Source organism: Saimiri boliviensis, chromosome 9 (genome assembly GCF_048565385.1).
Source record: "Saimiri boliviensis isolate mSaiBol1 chromosome 9, mSaiBol1.pri, whole genome shotgun sequence".
Taxonomy (NCBI): Eukaryota; Metazoa; Chordata; class Mammalia; order Primates; family Cebidae; genus Saimiri; species Saimiri boliviensis.
The window spans coordinates 11,341,216-11,355,944 of record NC_133457.1 but is presented as its reverse complement, the minus strand read 5'-3'; the positions used below and the strand labels follow the sequence as shown (position 1 = coordinate 11,355,944).

The 14,729-nt window shown below is 34.6% G+C and overlaps 1 long non-coding RNA gene across 1 annotated transcript in view; it reads left to right on the top strand.

Annotated features, from left to right (window-relative positions):
- LOC141585518 (uncharacterized) overlaps window positions 1–14,729 on the top strand; it is a 167,829-nt gene that overhangs the window by 105,567 nt on the left and 47,533 nt on the right. Inside the window, exon 3 of the long non-coding RNA XR_012519069.1 lies at window positions 2,264–2,341. This is a non-coding gene — a long non-coding RNA (uncharacterized LOC141585518). The remainder of the gene's footprint in view (window positions 1–2,263; window positions 2,342–14,729) is intronic.

Here is a 14,729-nt window from a genome sequence, read left to right as displayed (position 1 = left end):
TTTTGTTTTCCCTACTGTCATAATTTGAGGCAACTTCCTGAGAGAAAAAGTCTCATATAATATAGTGGATTCTGAAACTTCCAAAGTCTTCACACAGCAGGACAGAAATATCTCAAAATCTTGTCCAGTGGAAGCTCATTCATAAGACTAAAGGGGGCAAAATAATGTTATATATGAGGGGGAAAAAAAAAAGAAAAAAATCCCTATTGAAAAAGGTCTAGGGTAGAGCAAGGAAGAAAAGAGACAGCCAGAAGGAAAATCTGTAAAAGATATCTCTGAGAAAGGTCACTCCAATTGATGTAGGTTTTTCTGCTATGAATTCCTTTTTATGTGTTTAGCTGTTAAATGTTAAATTTTCCATTTTAAAATGGACTTTAGTTTCACCGTGGAATCAGGCCCTAACCCCTACAAATGATGGTCACTCTCTACATATGTATTTCATTTTATGTCATGTGCTCTTTGCTTATACTTCCTATTTTTCTTATTGGGTGCCCTGATATAAGGGCATTTATCTGTCTGAAATGTCATTGTTTGAATGTGTGTTGATATCCTCTTGTGTAAGTGCCTCAGGGACATTCTTTTCTGATGGATGTTCCAGATGTCAGAGTTTACACCTGTTCCTAAGTGTAAAATGTATATGTTAACCAACACAAATAAAGTTTTATAAGATTAAGATAATTTTAAACTGAGAAGCTCATGTAAGTGGATATAGCAAGGTGTAGGAATAGAAAACATCTCATTTGTTTAAAAAATATATAATTTCTAGAAGAAGGCAAATATGACATTTAAAGGAAAGGTCTGGATTAAGTATCACATGTTTAAAAGACTAAATAGAATACCTAAAGTGAATAGTTTCCTAGATCCCACAGGATTATGAGTTTTCTCCTTCCCTGTTATTAAATAGCACATGGTTTGGAGGAAGAGAAAAAAATAAATATTTTCTAAGAAACGTCAATCTATGAAACAAAGTAGAATTTAATAACTTTATGAGTTTTTTTTATATTTAATGCAATCAGCAATGTAGTTAGTGGTGGTTTAATCATTAATAGAGAGAGGACTAGATTACATTTCCCATTTCATCTCTTATTAGTAATAGTCATTCAAACATTCATTCTTTTATTATTTAAGTCTTTATAATCTGCCATGCAATGTTCTTGGAAAACACTTTAACATCTTTTTGCCTCTACTGCCTTATCTGTAAAATGGATAGAAATTTTCCCTAACTTAGTAAAGATAAGTGCTAAAAATGGTCTTTTGAACTTACAAAACAGATGTATAATTTTTTATCCTGGGTAATATTTTCTATTTGGAACTCAATCATTCTCTCTCTTATCTCTCTCTCTCTCTCTCTCTCTCTCTCTCTCTCTCTCTCTGTCTCTCTCTTTCTCTCTCTCTCTCTTTCTCTCTCTCTCTCTCTCTCTCTCTCTCTCTCTCTTTTATAGAAAATAAAAACCAAAGCAATGGTAAATTACCAAAATAACACAACCTAGAAAAGTAATTCCTACAGAAATACATTAATTAGGTGAAGAAATTAAATGTAACTCCAGAAGACCAGTGAAAGAGGCCCCCACAAAACTCTGTGAAGGACAACAAAAAGAAATGAGAGATATAAAATTTTTTGAATTTTAAGATTTACTTACCCAACAACTATTTGAATTTTAGACTTCTGCAATTTTATTTTTTCCTTCTGAGTGGAAGAACTGTTTGCATAAACTAAAAACTATTGCATAACATGATTTTAGTAAATGTATAAAACCTTCCATTTTAATTGTATATTTAATTTGATAAGATTAAAGGTTGGTACTATGACATATAATCCAATTCATATTGGATATATTTGGGATGCCCATTTTGGGAAAGAGAGGATTTTTGTCAACAAAGGGTTTTGATTTCATTTGGACATTGAGATATGACAATTTTAAATACATATATTTGTAAAATGTCAGAATCTTTTAAAACTGCAACATTAAAACATTTAGTAATTTTTGTATATTTATCTTAAAGATCTATGAGATTTAGGGTTTTTTCTATAACTAACTGTAATCTAGGTTTATTTTTTGTTTAGAATTTACTACATCTATATTTTTAAAAGTTTGAGATAATTAGGCTACTGTTGCTGTTTTTAAATGTTTTTCTAAAGGAAAACGAGTATGTGACACATAATCAAATAAACTATTACCAAAATGTAATTTGATTGGGAATAGAAATGATGTATTTTGAATATATGTCCCCGCCTAGTCTCATGTTGAATTTTAATTCCTAGTGTTGGAGATGGGACCTGGTTGAAAGTATTTGGACTACTGAGGACGATCCTTCATGGTTTAGTGCTTTCCTCGTGACAGTGAGTGATTTCTCAAAATATCTGTTTTTTTTTTTATTCTTAAAAATGTATGGCACCTCCTCCCCTGCTCTCTTGCTCCCCTTTCTTGCCATGTGTTGTGCCTGCTCCTGCTTTGCATTCCACCGTGAGTAAAAGCTCCTGAGGCCTCCCCAGAAACTAAGCAGATGCTGGAGCCATACTTCCTGTACCTCCTGGAAAACTGCGAGCCAATTCAACCTCTTTTCTTTATAAATTAGCCAGTTTCAGGTATTTCTTTAATAGCAATGCAAGAATGGCCAAATATGATAAAAGTAGCAGCAGGAAGATTTAAAGCAATGATGGGTCTTGATTAGTTGATTTTCTCTATGATACAGCCATGTTGCAAATTTAAAATTTAATTTGAGTATTTAATTGTATGGACATTTCATCCATTGCAGATTTTGAGGGCTCTGAATACGTGAGTCTATAAACACACACACACACACACACACACACACACACACACACACACACACACTTTTGTGTGTGTGTGTTCTTTATTAGTTAACATGGCTTGGCAAATTTTTACCAATTATATTTATTATTATATAAAAGACTTCTATCTTTAGAAGCTGCTTCTTTACTAGCCCTTTTGTTACAGAGAGCAGACATTTGTTAGAACATTTTTTTTGTTTGTACCCATTGGCATTTGCAGATTGCCAGCTTCTTAAACTGGCATATATGGAACAAAAGAAAACGCAAGGAACTCAGCATCCTCTTTCCATGGTTCCCTAATTCTCTACTTGGTCTGCATTTTTTCCCTAAACTTTTAGAGTCTTCTTATGCTTGTTTTCTATATACTGGCCAGTGATATTAGTTGTACTAGGTGGAAGGCATAAAGTATGTTTACTCCATCTTTCCAAAAGTGGAAGTTCTAAAAGGTTTTTAAAAGTTCATAATGTACCAACTTTTATGTCCCTGTAACCCAATCTCCTTGGGAGGCTGAAGTGGGAGAAATGTTGGAGCCCAAAAGTTAGAGGCCAGCAGCCTGGGCAACTTAGAAAGACCCCATATATTTTATATATGTACATCAAATATATATTACATATATCAATTTTTATATATTTTATATGTGAATATTACATATAAAATATATATTCTATATTATACATATCATATATATTTTATGTAAAATATTTGTATATGTTTATATATAAATATACATATAAAGTATAAATATATATAATGTATGTATTACACCATAGTAATGGCTAACAATTCTTCTCAATAATAATGGTAATACAATTAATTATGCTCCTTAGTTCTATCTGTATTCTTTAAAGTTACAATGGTTGTCATAGAATATTTGAGTTTTAAATATTCTGAATAACCGCTAAGTCCTTCAAATCAAACATTTAGTAGCAGCTCCTCAATTGGAAATCAGGTTCTCAGCATCTAGTTCAGTGTTATTACTCTAATATCTCACCAGCTTTCTTAGCTATAGAATAGGAAACCTTTTAAAATTTAGTAAACACTAAATTACTGCTTAAAGTTACAAAAAGATGCTCTGAGTACAATTTGTGGTTACATTTTCAAGGTTTTGCCTTCTCAATCCAACTCTTCCATAAGCTTTTTAAAAACTCATAGGTATGAAAATAAATATGCCTCTATCTATCTTGGGCTTGTATATTTAAAAAAATATATTCTTGCTAAGTATACTCAAAACTGCTATTTAGGAAACTTAGAGGAAAATATCACACCAGAAATATGAGGTACCCGCATAGCTAAAGATATATATATAATTAACCATATGATTTACCATCTATATTGGTCATATTTCTGAATGCTGTTTCCTGTTTCACTATGTTACAAACCAAAATAGTTCAACAGACACTTAACTAACACGCATATCAAGTTTCTTCGACTATGATCTATCTTCTATGCAGGGTGATATAACAAAATGTAAATCGTTATTGTATATCACCCCTGCTCAGATTTCTCCAGTGATTTAGAGTCACACTTAAAACACAATACAAATTTTCATATATGCCTTTAAACTTGACTTGATTTTGGTCTTGCCTCCTCTGACATCTGCTACCCTAAGTGACCCCCACCACGCCCATACCACGGTTACTATGTTGCTTCCATGCTTGTGTTCTCTCTTCTCTTGAACACATTTATCCTATTTCTACTTGAATGCTTTTACACAAACTGTTATTTCACATTACCGCCTTTGCCAGAAAGCTATAAAAGAGAAAAATCCAAGGTTGGCTATTGTGTGCTTGCTAGTAAATGAGTACAATCATTTCTGCTTCTTTATTTTCAATCCTCTGTTGTTATCAATTATCTATCATAAGCTATAAGAGAGATATTTACTGAAATGTGTGAAGCTTCAAAATATAACTGAAGATAAATGCTAAATTATATATAATGTAATTTGTCTGCATAGAAAAGCAACATTGTAGATTGCATTTTCAACTATCTCACACACTATTATCAACAGAAAACAACAGAGTTAGCTATGGAGTTAAACCAACCCATGCCAATTTTGTTATTTCATGTGCTGCTCTCAAAGCAATGACTCTGGAAGAAATCCTAATGGAAATCCAATTCAATAGCACTCTGTATTCCAAAGGGTTTGTGGACAGAAGTATAGCACATGTGACTTGAGGGCACAATGTTCTAAGAAAAAATGACATATCTCACGTAAAGAATGAGCTGCTTATAGCTAGTGGTAGGTAAATTATAGAATGTTTGTAGATGTTCTGATAAATAAGAAAACAAAACATTATAACTACATATAATAATATAACCTACACACTTCAAATCTGAAATCACAATCTGATCTAATTTCAGCTAAGATTTTTTTCACATTTTATATGTTAAATTTTACTACTACTATTATCACAACTTGTTGCTTTGTTCTCTTCCTTGGGTTACTTTTCTTCTCTTTCCTTTTATTGTAAACCAAACTACTTATTAGCAGATGATAAACTCTCCAAAAATATCTATTTGTGCATGGAGGTAGAAAACTTTCTTAAGCAAAAATGAACATTTTTTTCCCTCTGAGGTAACAGAATATGTCAGTTATTCAACTGCAAACTTTACATTTACAATACTGTAAAAATGAGAAAAAAATATAAAGTTTTTACTGTTTTAATACTTTATTCAGGCATAAAGCAAATACAAGTCTAGTAATTTTGGGATAATTTCCCCATAAATTTACTGTGGATTTATTAGACAGATGTAAGAAGTAAATAGTTGTGTGTGTGTGCGTGTGTGTGTACAACCCTCAAGCATTCTTTCTTTGCTTCACTCTAAAATTTTGGCTCTAAGGATAAAAATTCAGCCCAGACGTGACATATGAAAATGGGAAAAATAAGAGTTAAGTTTGCTTCCTTCTAAATTACATATAAGACTTACCATGAAACTAGCATCAATATTTTTCCACCATATTAGAACACAAATTGTGAATTGGATTAACTTGCTGGGGTACATTTGCAAGTAGCTTACCCTTCCCTCCACACCATAAACTTCCAACCATGTCTCTGTTATCTCTTGATGGGAACTGAGGCATATTCCATGGATTTCAGCAACTTTCAGCTATCCCAACATATATCAAAATATTAATTTATCTTTCCATGTAAACACTACTCCAAACCTGGTTTAACCCACAGACTGACAAGCAGCAACAAGAAAAAGAACACAGGTGGTCTATTATTTTCCTAGTGTCTTGCTCTGTCTCCCAGGCTGGAGTGTAGTGGTGTAATCTCAGCTTACTGCAACCTCTGCCTCCCAGATTCTAGCAATTATCTGCCTCAGCCTCCCAAGTAGCTGGGATTACAGGAGTCTGCCACCATGCCCAGCTAATTTGTTTGTATTTTTAGTGGAGATGGGGTTTCACCATCTTGGCCAGGCTGGTCTAGAACTCCTGACCTCATGATCCACCTGCCTCAGCCTCCCAAAGCGCTGGGATTACAGGCATGGGCCACTACACCTGGCCCTTCCTTTTTTTTTTTTTTTTTAACCCAGGTTGTGTGGAGCCCAAAGCTTATACAACTGTGGGAAGGGAAGCTCTTTTAATTAAACAAAACACAAATTATGAATGCAAAATTTGGTCAATGGTCTTCCAAGGAGGCCTGTGCAAGTGAGGCATTTAGAAGCTTGAGCTTGAGTGGCTTCCCAGAAAATCCAGCCTTGCCTTCACCATGTACTTCCACTCTTCCTCTTCTTCTTCTTGGTTCTTCCAAGAACCAAACATGATGAAGAAGATTCAAAGGAGAAAAAAGCAAAGTTCTTTTGTATTAGATGGAACTATTGGCAATTCTTAGCTAGCAATAACTGGCTGATTATTCCCCTCTGTCTTGGCAGACATACAGATGTTCAAACTTTAATGAATTATGTGCTGCTAGATTTTTTTGACCCACCCTTGTCCATCCACCTCACAGCACCTTTCGATTTTACGTATTCTCTGATGATAATGGGATAATCTTGAGTTGACGTTTGGGATTTTGTTCTCAACTAGTACCTCTGACAGAACATCACACAAAGTCTTCACCATGGCAAGTCATGCTTTTTTTTATAAGGGGATGAGTTGGGCAATACTTTCAGAACTTCCACCATATCCATTTTAGTTCAAAGGACCTAAAACCACCTTGTTTGTCAAATTGTAGAATTTTAGCTTGTTCCTACTGTGGCCTTTCTGCTCTTTTTATGGGTGTTCCAAGCCTCCTCCTAGCTTCAGACTTACAGTATGAGATACAGGCTGCAGTCTCTTTGTGCAGTCTCTTTGCTGTCAAAACTCCAGGGATGACGGAACAAGCTCTCCTAAGATGTCACAATACTCCCCACTCTGGCAGAAGCATGAGGCCCATTTCTGGTTTCCTGCAGCTGAAGAGTAAAAAGTTAATTTTTTCTCGACTCCACTTCTCTCAGTCTCCAAGGTTTTTTTAGAGCCTTCAAATTCGCCATAGAGGCCATCCACAGGAGAGGAGGAAAATCCTGACAGTGTTTTTTAGATCTGTATTTCCTCACCTCAGGAAACCCTCTTCTCACCAATATATCCATAGCCTTAATCTATATAGGTTGTAGGTAAAAAATAGTTATGGAGCCAGTTCAGCTTTCTTTTAACTGGTGAACCATAGTACTTATCTTTGGATTGTGTAATACTTAGCACCCGATATTAAAAGCCTTGTGGCTTTATGCAATATTATGAAATGACAGGAAAATTCTATTATAAATGTCGTGCTAACTTTTACTTACCAGTTTTGAAATAACAAAGCAACTGTTTAGTCAAAGTTATATGTCAAGTATGTGGCTTATGTAACAGAGTGAGACTCTGTCTCAAAAAAAAAGAAAGGATGTGGACAACAAATGGAATAGTGGTATTGATTCAGCGAGGATGTTGTTCATTTCATCTATGATTGCAATGGAATACCAGTGTAGACATTTAGAAACAAGTGGAAGATCATTACGTAAGACAGGAGACTTACAGACATTTAGTTAGACTCTTAGTGATGTCTCAAAATTGTTAATGTTTAATTTTTATGTGATCTCAGAACTTCCTCTCGTCTCCAGTCCATTTTTCACATGGCTTCCTTGTTCATTTTTATAAAATGAAGCTTTTATAAAGTTGAATCTATAGAAGCAGAGGGGAAATTGGTAGCTACCTGGGGGAATATGCTCAAGAGAGCATTACACAACATGGTGACTACAGTTAATAAAATGTTTCACATACTTAAAAATGTCTAAGAGAATATATGTTAAGTGTTCTCACTATAAATGATGACAAATATGTGAAGTAATACTTATGTTGATTAGCTTTATTTAGCCATTCCACAACGTATGTATATTTCAAAACATTCTGCATAAAATAAGTATGTACCTGTTTAGTATATCAATTTAAAATAAATGGGAAAATATATAAAAATAAAATGAAGCTTTTATCATTTCAACTTCTTCTTTCTTATACTTTCTAAAAACTTTTTGGCAGCTCTTCATGTTCTATTGGCTAATGTCCAACTTTATGCTTTATTCACTTGGATCTAAAATCCATTATTATTAGAGCTAACCCTTCTTTAAAGACTTCTTTTAATCCTATTTCCACCTATGTGATTCATCCTAGATCATCTATTACTTAAACACTCCTACTTGAACTTATTTATATATCATCTATACCTGGAATTCTTTTTCGCATGCTATTTAATCCATATTCATTCTTCAATATAATCTTCTCTGTTATATTAATTACATCAACAAAATAGGAGGTCCTTATTTAGAAACATTAAGTTTTCTTTTCTGCATATATGAAAGAACTAGTTGGTTATATATTGCTTATTTTTTCTCTTTTAGTCATTAATAATGAACCATAACCATATTTAGAACACATGTGTTAATATGACTTCCCTACTGCATTGTAATATCCTATAAGAGTGCCTTAAATGCAGAGAATGATATTTTATATGCAGTGGGTGCTTATTGAGACTTGTGTTTTTATTGGTTAATGTATGATGGAATTGATGAGCAGCCAAGGAAAGAAAATTTCTATATCTAAAAACATTTTTTAAAAACGTCTTAGTTTAAGGATAAAATCTAAATAATTTTACCTTTTCTTTTGGGAAGCTTGTGCTTGGAAGATAAAAAAAATCAAATAAAACAATTCATTAAAGAACCTACATGAATTTGTCATGCACTATATTCTACTATCAACTATGTCCAATCTTGGATAAGTGGCACACTTGGGTCAGTGCAAAAAGTTGGGGAGACTCTTCTTTTTCTCCTCCTCCTCCTCCTCCTCCTTTTCTTCCTCCTCCTCTTTCTTTTTCTCTTCCTCTTAATTCTTATTCTCAACGTTCTTCTTGTCATCTTAATTTGATTTAGGTCACACTATATAATAATTAGTTAGGTTTGTCATTCAGGGCATTATTATAATAGGCAAGGAGTTCCTCACTTATTTTCAAGGCCATGGAATGTATATCTAACCTTTTCTTATGCCATCATATTATTGGCTAGAAAGAGGATTAATAAGGATCTTATACAGTTTGTTCCAGAACTCACCACACCCACTATATTGCCCTGACCCGAACCTTCATAAAATTGTAATTTTCTCTTTGCTTCCACTCTTGGCCCCTTCAGTCCATTCGAAGTGCAGAAGCTGATGTGAGGCTCTAAAACATAATTCATATCATCTTCCTTTACAGCTCAAAGCTTACATAATCTGACATATTATTTAGATTAAAAACAATGTTCTTGAAATTAACTACAAAGTACTTTATGATTGCTTACCATTGTATACCCAATCACTGTATGATTTCACCTCATCTCCTACTCTTCTCCTCCTTTCTCTTTTGCCATTAGCAGCTCCTTCGTAGAGCATTTGTACATGCTGACCCATCAGCTTGCAGTGCCCCTCCCTCGTGACCTTTTCTCTCACTTTCTCCAGGCGTCTTACTTTCTAAAATGTCACCTTCTCTGGCCAGCCTATCAATAATTATATTCTACCCTTATCATTTTTTTTTTTTTATTTTGAGACAAGGTCTTACTCTGTCAAGCAGGCTGAAGTATAAAAACACTCTCCTCAATTTTTATACTGCTTTCCCAGGTTTGGTTTCTTCCGTAGTTCATATATTTACTAATTTATTTTATTTGTTTTTCTTCAATAGAATATATATTTCATGCAGAAGTGTGTTATATGCACTGCTCTATCCTCATCATTTGGCACAGTACCTAGTACTGAGCAGCTTAATACATATTTGCTGAATGAAAGATTGAGCACCTATATGAAGGCCATAGTCATAAGGCAACTGAAGATACATGACATGTGTAAAACATAGAATGCAGACTGTAAGCTGTTAGAGGAAATTAGTATTTACATAATGAACACAGAACAAGTACAAAATATTATGTTATGAAAAAGTATTATGGTAGAGATTTCATTGACTGTAAGACAACAGTAATAATTATGCTTAATCCTGAAAGATGAGATTGAAAGATATGAAAATGGAAGAAAGGCTAAATTTTTGGCTAATTATAGAGCATGGGAAGATTTTTTTTAAAGCAATGATAGAAAAATATGTTTTTTGTTTAAGTAGGGTCAATAATGCACTTTGATAAAAGAGTAGCATATGAGAAAATAAGCCCCTCGGTAGACATGTTAGCTTGGTGACAGGTCAGAGAAATTGTGAATGTTCAATGAGGAGAATGAATAATAATGTGTGGGGAGCAGAAAAATGTACAATTTTTGAGAATGAAATAAAGATGGCCATGTTTGTGCTTTTAGGGTGTAAAGGGTAGTGAGGGAGAGAGCAAAGAGAGAGTGGAAACAGACACTAGTTAGGGAATTATTAAAATATTTAGAGAAGAATGAGGGTAAAGTAGGTAGTGGCAGCAAGGCACATAAATGAAAGAGTGGATTCCAGAGATGAAGGAGAGTAGAATGGAAAGAACTTAGTGATTAATTTGTCCTTAATTTATGCAGATAATGACGGTGGCCAACTATGAATATGAGTGATAATTTTGATTGAAAAATTAGTTTTACTTTTTCTCAATCCTGAGATCTTATAGGTACTAGGGTGTGAAAATATTTTAAAAGCAAAAAGGCCATAGATTCTTTCTTTCTTATATACTATATACATTATTTCTTATATATTAAGAATTCAAGTGGAATAAAAATGTACTCCTAGTCTGAAATTTCCCAGTGATGTCAGAAGCTCAGTGTTAGATTAATTTGTGCAACCCATGCCTATAACCACAAGATTCAAACAATGGTCTGGCACATATGGAAAGCCAGTCATCCTCATTGCCCCAATACCACTAGGGAATGATAAAAGCAAAAAATATTCTTAACATGAAACATTTTATGCTTGCAAGAGGATGATGAGCAACTCTTGATGAGAATAAAACCTCCAAAAATATGTCTCAAATTAGAGCAGGAGAACGCATAGTAGAAATAAAATGCAGCAAACAAACAAATAAACAAAGGTGATCAAACATGCTTAGAATAGGGAAGCAGCAAACAAAGAGAAAGGGTTATGTTGGGGACACAGCAACATAATTGGATTCCTCTGCCAACCCTAGTAATTAAAATGGAGACACTCAGTACCTTAGTTGCTCTGCAATCCCATAATATGTTTGAGATTAACAACCCTTGAATCTTGGTTTTACTGCTATATTATTTGAATATACAATACGTATCTCTTGCCATTTTCAGAACACACAAATAAGGATTTTTGCAGGGCAATGAAGATTTAGAAACAGCTAATGAGAAAACCGGACTTGTGCTCTCCAGTCACTTCTTTTGCTGGGTCAATATTTTGGGCAAATCTGAACAGAAAGCAAATGAAATAAGGAAATAGCAAGCTTTGCAGTGATTTAAAGCTCTGCTTGCCTATTTGGAAGAAACGTCAAGCTGCTGCTCTGTAGCTTTGCGTGGCCACTTCTTTGTTTCACCAGTTGTTTTATTTATTCATTTATTTATTTTTATTTTTTGGAACTTGCCAGTGCCTTATAAAAATGAAAGACACATAAAACGTATTGTTGGCTTGAACTGCCTGGAGAAGGCTCAGTTATTTGTGAGGGACTGCTCTCTTCATTGATACTGCCCTGGATGCTTCAAATCCCTTGTGTTTCAGACCTGTGTCTATACCCATCTGTGGAGGGAAGTGAACTTGAGTCTCCTCGCCTTTGGCCTTAACTGGCTGACATTCACAGGTAACCCACAGCCCATGTGTAGGAAACAGCACACACAAATAGCCCTTCTGTTGCTGAAAGGCTTTTCTGACTCTGTAGATGGTAATCTCAGCCAAATTTCTGCTTGCAGAGTGATGAGCATCCCTCCAGGCTCTGGTGGAGGCACTTGACAAGGGCTGCATATGGATATTACAAAGGGAACAGGAAGTACACCCCAGTAATTAATATTATATCTTGTCCCCAAAGACATTCTGCTCCCTTTATATGTTAGTCGACTGATCATCTGATTCCTCTGAGAGGTAATGATGAAGTTAATATAAACAATATAAACACTGAGCTTTATACCTAATTTCTACTATTAAAAATGGGAAGAGGGAGGGCAGATACATCACACAGACACAGAAAGCTGACTGTTAATGCTTAAGAGAAATGTCAGTGATACTTGGTATGCTACACAGTGGAAAGAGTCAGAAACCTGGTTTTTCTGGATGATGGAGGTTGTTGCTAGTAAGTCTGCTCATGGTGATAGGTACTACAAATAACACGGAGAAAAGAGAAATTGAAAGAGCTCAAAGCGAAAGAGTAGGAAGGTCCTGCAGTATTCTACTTCTGTTTCATCCCTACTAGTATCTTTTACAAAACAAAACCATGCCAACAAAAGCTCAGTGCTAATCCAGACCCACATAGTGTGAAATAGACTCCAGCTCTTAGTTCACTTGCTTGTTAGTGAAAGAGGAGGTGAGCAGAAGACCAAAGGTAAATTGGGGATTATTCTTAGCACAGTGCAGACATCTATCTGTCTTTTCAGTACCCAGGCTATTGTGAGATGACAACCAAAAAACCTATGCTTTAAAAAATGACTTAAATTTTACATATCTCACATTTTGGCATTAAAATAATAGACATTCCTGAGGCAAATGTCTAGTCTAAGCATGTGGAAAATCCTACAATTAATGCTTTTAATCATTCATTTATTCAGTACATATTTTCTGCATACTTTGCTGCTTCATCAGTCACTGCTGGATTGTACAAGTGATGCTCATTGTTCTCAGAGGGTTTATAGACTAGACAATCAAGTTTGTTAGATAATACTTGAGAAAAAAAAGAGATTATAGGCAGATGTGAATTTTGTTGGGCCAATAAAACATTAGAGCTATTGACTGAAGAGAACAAAAATGGATTAAAAAAAAAAAAAAAGATGGATTTCTTTCCTCCCTGAATCTCCCATGTTATACTGTTAGAATTTCTAATGAGCTATGTAAGATTATAGTGGTGGGAGCGCCCAGCCATAATATAGTTTCATGAATGCTGACCCTGGGTTCAATATATTCTGCCCCAAAGAGTCAAAACAACCACTAGAAATCTGATGATTTCATTGTTTCTGAAAGAAAATTCCATCCTTTCTTCATGATTTAGTTTGGTTAAAAAATTCTGATTTATGACTTACTGGATTATCTCCAGATATTTCAAGGGAATCATGCTGTCTTTGATCCATGATGGCCAAATACTTTTAATTCATGTGCAATTGAAATAAAACATAACAAGCCTGACAATGAGTATGAAGCTAGGCATTGAGAAAGAAAACAATTGAAGGGGTGTCACAGCTCTCTCCAAATGGACAATTTTTGCATTCATATCATCTGTATTAAAGAGTTGATTTCTTTACCACCTATCACAAAAGTAAAAAAATACATTTGTAGGTCAGAAAAGTCAGACCAACCTCTTTCAACTCTTTCTGTCAGTGGAAAAATGCTTTTAATGAAAATAAAATAAACATGATGTCTCCTGAACCACAGAATTGTTTCAATGGCTCATGGTGTCTAAGTATTAGAATTAAAGCACTAGAATTTTAGGATCTGAGAATTTTAAGGGGAAAATAGGACCAAGTTCGAGTCTACATGTGTTCATCAGGGGTTATGCTTCACAGTGGATGCTCTGGGGGGAGAATGGGGAACAGATGCAGCTGTGGAGGGGAGCCAGCCTCTGCACAGGGATGCCGTTCCACATTGCTGGGGCTCGGCAGTCATGAGTCTGGGAGCTGCACAGCATTATGGCGGGTGCAGTGGTTCAATTGTTATTAGTGAGTGTCATTGTGCCCTGATTGCAAGCACTCAAGTGTTCAGAGGAGGAATCAAGGGTACCAAATGGAGAAAAACAATACACAGGAGTCTAATATCTTTAAGTGGGTAAATTATTTTTTCCTTGAGAAAGCAGAAAATGTTAATGGCTAAGTCTGCCGAGACATTTTATAATAGAAGTAAATAAAGAAACAAAAGATTGTTCTAGTACTTTTGTGTGCAATTAAAATCTGTCATTCAGTACCCTAAATTAATCTTGGCACTCTGACGTAAATCTGTATGTCATAAAAGGTACGCTTTGTCTTGAATTTTTTCTTCATATAAATACTAAACAACTGGAACTTTTTGTGTGTGCAGTGATATTTGACATAATATATTTAACATATGTCAGTATTAGCGTGAAAATAATTATTCATTCATTTTATCTATCTTTTCCCTTATTCAGCCTATTGAAATAGGACTGTTTTGCCATTGAGACTTAATTTTGTTAGTCAAAGTTTCTTTTGCTCCAGATGATAAAATGATTATTGATTTATAAAATTAGATGAGATATAAGAAAGTCTGTGGGATAAGGAGTTGTCAGAAACAACAAAATGAATAGGCTGAACAATGCTCGCTTCATTTCCCTGCCTGTTTCCTCTGGCTTTTCCCTGGGACATCTAAAA